This window comes from Perca flavescens, chromosome 11 (genome assembly GCF_004354835.1).
Source record: "Perca flavescens isolate YP-PL-M2 chromosome 11, PFLA_1.0, whole genome shotgun sequence".
Taxonomy (NCBI): Eukaryota; Metazoa; Chordata; class Actinopteri; order Perciformes; family Percidae; genus Perca; species Perca flavescens.
Window position 1 is genome coordinate 12,314,484 of NC_041341.1, and position 8,673 is coordinate 12,323,156.

Here is an 8,673-nt window from a genome sequence, read left to right on the forward strand (position 1 = left end):
TCTATAGTGAAATATTGGAAAACATGCACAGTGAAGCCTACGATGTAAATATATATCTGATAACTATCTTGTCCTCCTCTTTTCTCTCCACGTCTCTATCTCTCTCTCTCTCAGCTTCTGTTTGTACTTCTCCCTCCGTCTCTCCATCAGAGAGATGCAGGGCAATTAGAGCATGTGAAATGGAAACAGTGATAAATATTTCAGCACTACTGTCACTGCTGTGCTGTTCTGTTGGCGGGTATGACATCCAGACAGGCTGCATTATTTCCTGCTGCCATCGCTCTTACCTGTCATCTGCCTCCATGATTTTGGTTAACACTAAAAAAACAAACACTAAAACCATATGCTGATAACGCATTATGTGACTGATTTCAGTACTCTGGTTTCAACATTTTTGTGTGAACTGGTGTGAGTGTTAATTTCTTTGACTTAATGTCATCCAACAGTACAAATATCAGGTCGGTCGGCCGGCCCCTGATGTTGAAGGCTAATGCAGATACTGTTTGTAAGTAAAGCAGTTTTAATGTTCTTTAAAAGCAGTCTCCTAGAGATATGGTGTTCTTATTTACATTTTTTAAAAGGAGATATTGGCACATCCAACTATCTCAGCTGCAGGTGGGTTGGAACGTATCACTTGAGACTTGAAAAAAGAAGATCTCACAATTTCTACATACTACTAAAATTAGTATTGTATAGTATGGTATAGTCACATACCTGCACCTCAATACACAAATGACAGACGGACTACGATGTTGAGGCGTCAGAGACACTCCTTCACAGACGATCAATTGCCTGACTGTGACTAAAACCAGTATAAGACATAACAGGAACTAGTGTTTTTAGAAAGGTACTAATAGACCTTTTTCACTTCAACAAGAGTATTAGATATTAAATAGATATAGCGCCGCCCATTCTGGGTGCACAGGTGTGGGCAAATTCTTCTTCTGTGGCAGTGTGTGACAACATGTGTCACATTATATTCCAAATATAAGAAAAGGAAGAGAAAAACAGGAACAAGTTAGACACAGCACATAATTAAGTCTATTTACAAGAATATTCACAGATATTGCATGTCTTGCAGCTTTCATACATCATTCAAAATTGTGTAATCATATGCACTACTAGTATATTGAGTGTTCCATAAGCAGATCTTCAAGGCCCCTTAGAGCATGACATGCCATGGTATCTTGTTGTTTATTCCATGGGGGATAGAGTTTTGCAAATCAAATATCAAGTAGACTTTCTCTTCTAAGTATTTAATCAATGGGCAGAGCATTATCTATTTGAGATGCATGTTGTAAGAATTGTTTAAAAGAATCTTGGTCTAGAGTGTTTTAATAAAACATAACAATTCAGAATTCTGTGATAAGTGAGTTGAATGCATTATTTCGATTTTTATTAGTTTGCCGATGTGGCAAAACAAATCTTCAGTGGCTTCTATGAATAGGTAGAGCCTATCCTGGGAAGAAAACAAACAAGTATCTTGAAAACGTAAAGGCCATCGGAAGCAAATGTGAATGTATCGCATGTGAAACACAGTTCCCATTTATCACGTGGAAAAGAAAACATTTTATAAGTGATTTTCAGATATTGCATGTGTGATATGTGAAAAACAAGGCACAGAAGGGATTTGATTTAAATGTGAACATCAACTTGCTCACGATGACAATGTTAACATGCTGATTTACAGTACAGGTATAATGTTTATCATGTTCACCATCTTAGTTTAGCGTGTTAGCATTAGCATGCTTACATTTGCTTAGTTAGTTTTGCATGTATTTGGTCATAAACCAAACTGACAAAAACAACTTGTATCTGATGGTGGCTCCAGATGAAATGTATTATTAAAATTCATTATTTTATGGTAATCAATCCAATAGTTGGTGCGATATTTCAGTCTGGACCAAAATGGTGGGCCAACCGACCCACAGAGCCATCCATAGAGCTGCTAGTGTGGCTAAAAAATGTACTATACTATAGTACTATATTACAGTATATACTATGATTAAAAAATCTACCTGGCATAAAATGACAAGCAAATATCCAAGTTTCAGCAATATAAACTGTCTCACCTAACTGCAAAGACCCATTTGCTCCTCTTCATCCTTCCACAGTCTGTGAAAACTTGTGTCTGCACGCAATGTCTTAAAAGCTCTGCACCCTTTTCAGTTCTTTTTTTAATGCATTTATGCACAGAAGATTTTTTTTTTCCTACGTCCCAACACTCTTTGCTCTCAACCCGTCTTCTGCTGTAATGTCAATGCTTTCATTTTTCTTTTCCACAGGAATGTATGCCCCTCTCTAACACAGTGTTACCATTGCCTGTTAATGATGTTGGATATCCAGATGTTACAGCTTATTCCACTGCCTCACTCACTTTAATTTTGCTATCCACAAATGCCCAAAAATGAGCATCTGTTGGCACACATGGAACAGAAACCACAGGACTTCAAAGTCATCAAACTGGATAAGAGCAGGACATACATACGCTGATTATCAGCGTTACTTTTTTTTATACAGTATGGGTAATAACAAACAGACATACCTTTAGTGTATTATTATTGTAGTTTTTTGTAAAAGGACTTCAAACCTCTTTTATTTATTATTCTATTGAAAAGCAATCATGGTTTACAGATTTAGCAAACACTCAACAACAACAACAACACATAATAACAAAATAGAAAAGAACATATTTAAGAAGCAAAAGCATTGACCAAAGCAAAATATAAAGGCAGTAGATGCGATGAATTGCTTTATGTAACTTGGACTAAAGCAGCTAAATATACATTCTTTTGCTTTATGTTAAAGCTTCCAGGAAAGAACTGCTGTATTATGTCATGTTGGGGAAAAAAAAAGAAAAAAAAAGAAATTGGTTCACTGCCCTGAAACTTGTGCTTTGGTCTGTACTCTTGAGTGAGTCTTTCCTTTGAAAATGATGGAGGGGGACGACCCACACACATCAAAGTATCACCCACTGGGTGTGCCTGGCTTTTATGTGTTATCTATAGCAGGGATATTTCAAGGATTTCAGGCTGTGTGGACATCTAAATTACTGAGTTTATTCTAGACCTGGAGAGTACACTCCCAGTGGCTCTGTGCAGCTCATTGAGTAACTCACACTGAAGGGTTCGATCAAATGACCGTGAACCCATGTCTGCAGGTCTCCTCAGCCCTGTGGAGGTTTACGGCATCTTTCGGTTCATTGTTTTAGTTTTATGGTCTGCAATTTTACTGCTTTGGTTCACTCTCATCGCTCTCTGGTGTCATGTTGAACCGCAGCTGTTTGCTGTTTTCAGAGGAAAAGCTGTAAAAACCCACAGTACGCTACCTGCTCAGTCGCAAACAGCTGGTGAACATGGCAGAAGATTTAAAGGCAGATATTTCCCTTGGGATCAGTGGTGTAGTCTAATGTATTGTAGTGGGTATACTGTACTGTATATGTATGGGCCAGGATGGGGGGCCATATCACAGTGGGGGGTCTGGGTGTCCTCCCCCAGGAAAATCTTGAGCATCAAAGACTTAATTTCTTGCATTCAGACACACAATTTATGACGGAAATATCTTTAATTAGCCTATGCGAAGGAAAAAAAACAGATGACAATTAAAAATATATCAAAATAATAATGCAAAGTATGTTGTTACATGTCATTGCACATTTTTAAGTGGGTATATGGAAATCCTGGAGCTTTCTTAGTGGGTATGCTGCGTATACCTGCGTATCACGTAGACTACACCACTGTTTGGGATTGGTGGAGACCAAAAAGAGAGCTCAAAGGAAAGGGAATAATAGACTTCCATTGATAAGGTTGTCAGAAAAAAAAAGAATCCAGATGAATAATAATGTTGCTTCATTTCTAACAGTGTAAGCAATGTGGCTGAACCTGAAAATACAACAATGCTGCTTAATCTCTGTTACAAACACACCCGCTTCCATGCATCCACACCTTGGTAGCTTTGTCAAGTGTAAGAGGTGATGTGTGTGAACATCCACCAAACAGACAGACAGACAAACAAATAGATAACTAAATAAATACGATTATAGATGGTTTTACAGTTCCTTTGGTGATTATACAGTAAATAAACTGAGTTTTATTATGTGTGTGTGTGTGTGTGTGTGTGTGTGTGTGTGTGTGTGTGTGTAGCCATCATACGGGTCCAATCACAATCCTGCAAGTCAATCCAATGTATCTTGAAAGTGATGTGAAGTTACTTTATTTTACGGCAGAAAGAACATTAAACTTTAATGTTTAAATGATTGCTTCGGTATGTAAACCTTGCACTTTCTATATGTAAATCCTGTACTCTGTGTTTCCTATTTTATTATTCTATAATTGATATCATGTTCTATATTGCCTACACTGAATTACACCTAGAACATTCCAGCTCGGGGCAGTTTGAGGGTTTAAAGATACATTTAGAAAAAAATAAACCCTCCAGCCACATGAGTGAGGTTTTGAAATAATTGTCTCTGAGATTTCTAAACCCAATGCAATTTCTCACTGGAACTACTTTTATTTTTATTTACCAAAGAAATACAGTATAGTTCCAATAAAAACAGTTGACAGTAGATGACATGCATATTACTACTAACTACACTTTTCCTCCTCTTATGTATTATTATTAGTTCTGGAAAAAGAATCAAATGAATGTTCTTGTCTGCTTCTTCTTTCTTTTCTGACTCCATGGTGTGTGTTCAAGTGTGTGTGGGGTGTTCTGTGTTTGGTTGGGTTCAAATAATGAGCAAACACTGTCTGTTTGTGTTAAACATGCAACGGCTTCCTCTTTTATGCTTCACTCTGGACCCATCAGAGGAAGTTGTGTGTGTGTGTGTGTGTGTGTGTGTGTGTGTGTGTGTGTCTGTGTGTGTGTGTTTGTGTGAAGAAGGTGAGTAAGAGCTACATCAGGATGTGCAGGAAGTATTCGGCGAAGCTGGAACACCATGTCCGTGAACACATAACACTTGATATTAAAACCAGCGTGAGGAATAACGTTGTACTTCAATCTTTCTTCTCTCGCCATAAATGTCCATAATTCAAATGGTAGTATATTTGCCAGTCAGAAGCTCTTAACATCTGTTCTACTAGTAGTTAACAATATCTTAAAGAGAAAAAAATGGACATCTGACAAATGCAGTCCACGCTGTTGCTGACTAAATTCTGGCTTCTTCACTCTCATCACAACAACATTAACAGCAGGTCACCCGGATAGCTCACTTGGTAGAGCAGGCATTCCCCCTCTCTCTCCCCTTTCATTTCTTCAGCTGTCCTGTCAATAAAGGCCTAAAAATGCCCCAAAAATAGTGTTTAAAAAAAAAACATTAACAGAATGCAGTATAAGAAACTTAATGTTAAGACGGATTAACAACACAACCTGGTACCTTCTGATAAACTAGCTTTACTTCACCTCATTGTTCCTTCGAGGGAAACTCACCTCACAGCAACCCTTAAACATACAGCAAAGTAAAATGAAAGTACAGTAAATAAAGCCGCTTGTTTGTCAAGTCCTGCATATTTTGGAAGATATGTTTGAGTGCACGCTCCTTGGTCAATCATATTAAGAAACGGTGTCATATTGCTGTAGATAATGATAGAAAGTTCTGATGACAATGTTTGTGACGATGTTTTTAGGATGGTGACTAGAGCTCAGTTTACACAACAAAGCGATGTCAAAATATGCTGGATGTTGATCATGAACGTGAATGTCATCCCTTTAAGAACATTTAAAAATGACCATTAGAATGATGTCATTGGGTGTCTGGGATGTCTGCCTCTCTGTTGTGTCTGTCTTCTCTCTCCTCTCAGTATGAACCCTGCATGAACTCAATGCCCCTGCAATTCATCTCACCTGCTATTTCACTAACAAGCACTGCCCCTCTGTGGCCAACAGATGCTACTGTGTCCTACAGCCAAGCAGAGAGAAGGGGAGAAATGTAAAAAAAAAAAAAAAAAAAAAAAAACTACATTCACATTGCCCAGCAACAGTCACACTGTGCTTTCTATATAAAGTGGCAGAGCCTGAGACAAGAAGAAACTGGAAGATGCTAATTGTCTATACTACAGTGGCGGATACAGACACCCGCCTAGTAAAAGCAGCACCTGAGTCTTGTCAGTGTTTTCCCTCCCTGTTCACTGACATGTTTAAGTTTTTAAAAGCATGTTGGTGATGGGGTGGTGCATCCTGACAGTCCACGTCAGATGTTTCAGGCCTACTTTTCTCTCTTAGACCCGAAACGATCTAGTTAGGCAACATGTAGTGCATATGCATTTCCCTCTGAGAAATCAAATGGCATGTGGTTGTATCTGCGTCGAATCAGTATGTATGTGTATGTGATGTCCCTCCATCTGGCCACGACATTCATGCTTGCACATGCAGTACATATTTAATTCTGTTCCTAAATCTTCCATCAACACAATTTCCACTTTAATGGAAAACCTATCTTGAGCAGATTTCACATGGGCGAGTTTATTTTTCTTGTGTAATGAAATATATACAATTTCTAATGTTGACAATGTTCACCGTTTATTCTAACCAAGATACTACGTTTTATTCCCCAAATGTTTTTCAATCTTTCCTTCATTAGGGTGGTATACCGTATGAGTATTTTTTTTTTTTATTCTTTATATACCATCCAATGAGGCATGTAACACCATATTTAATCTTGAACCCGGGTATTCTGTATTAATTGCAACTTTTTTTTCTCTTGTAAAGTCAGAGAAGATTTGAGAAATAGAAGGTACAGTTGTGTTCAAAATAATAGCAATGTGTTTAAATAAGTGAATAATGCTCAAAATCCATAGAATAGCTTTTTAATTCCATAATATCAATGCATTGGGAACACTGCACATTCAATTCCAAATCAAAACATGACCAAAATTGATCAAGTTTGTGTTATACCTTTACACAAAGTGAAGAAAAAGGAATATTAGGCTGTTCAAAAAAATAGCAGTATTTGCATTTTTCTTTACAAACTCAAACATTTACTGTATAAACTGAAAAATGTCTCAAGGGTTTGCTTGACTTTGAATCACTGCACTAATATTTAGTTGCATAACCATTATTTCTGAGAACTGCTTCACATCTGTGTTGCATGGAGTCGACCAACTTCTGGTGCCTGTGAACAGGTATTCCAGCCCAGGACGATTGCACTACATTCCACAATTCCTCTGCGTTACTGGGTTTTGCCTCAGAAACAGCATTTTTGATGTCACCTATGGGATTGAGGTCTGGAGATTGGGCTGGCCACTCCATAACATCAATCTTGTTCATCTGGAACCAAGACTTTGCTCGCTTACTGGTGTTTTGGGTCATTGTCTTGTTGAAAGACCCATTTCAAAGGCATTTCCTCTTCAGCATAGTATGTGATAAGTAGGCCAAACACCGCAGTATGAGAAACATCCCCATAACAGGATTTTTGCACCACCATGCTTTACTGTCTTCACAGTACTGTGGCTTGAATCCAGCGCATTTTGCTCTCATCAGTCCACAGAATTCTCCTTTGGCCAGTCAATGTGTCCTTTGGCAAATTTCAACGTATTCAGTACATGTCTTTTTCTCAGCAATGGGACTTTGTGGGGGCTTCTAGCTGATAGCTTTGCTTCACATAGCCTTCTTCTGATCCTAATAGTACTCACAGGTAACTTTAAGTCTTCTTTGATGTTCCTGGAGCTGATCATTGGTTGAGCCTTTGCCATTTTGGCTATTCTTCGATCCATTCGAATGGTAGTTGACCGCGTTTCCCCAATGTCATTCAGGCTTTGGATGCCATTTCAAGGCATATAACCAGCATACACAACATTTGCTTCCTTCCTTCCTTAAATATGGACCATAATTGATGCCTGCGTCTTCACCGAATCAATCACCTCACTAAGTCAACACAACACTGCTATTATTTTGAACATGCCCCTTTCAATTACAGATTCAATTACACAAAATGAGCAGCATGCATGTCATGACTGTTGGTTTTCTATGACTCTACAACACTTAATAGTAAATTATTTGCCATGTAGAAATATCACTTCTTATTTATGAGGTTAGTGATGTTGGACTGCTATTATTTTGAACACAACTGTAGAACAAATACAATCGAACAGGAACCAAAACCCTCACCCGCCCCCCCACGGTCTTGAGGACAACAAAACAGACCAAAATACAAGAAAACAAAACAGAAATCACACCTTGCCTAGTTGCTCTCCTCTAATTCTTGTGGTGTTGAGGTCATTAGGACCAATACCTGTGCTGCTGCGTTTCTCCATAGGTCTATAGTTGATGACTTGGCTTTGTTAATCCTTGCTGTAGAGAGCTCAAGCATAACTATGTCTGGGAAGTACGCCAACCACTGATTTATACAAAGCGAGTTGGGGGGAGCCAGCGTTGAGCTATCATTTTCTTGGTTGCAGATGATCTGGCTAGCCAAAACTTTCTTCGGTCTCCCAAGCAGGTGTAATTTAGAGTCCTCATTAAGTAACAAAACAATCAGGTCAGTAGGAATTCGACATCCTATCACATCAGATATTATTGTTTTATTCCAGAACTCATGCACCTGTTCACACTCCCAGACCATGTGTAGGAAGGATCCAGTTTGTTCAGGTTGACAGGCGTCCAATATGCGGCAAATATGTCCTATGGCATATGTTGAAATGGATATTTAGTTGCTTTTTTAAACTTTTAGTAGTT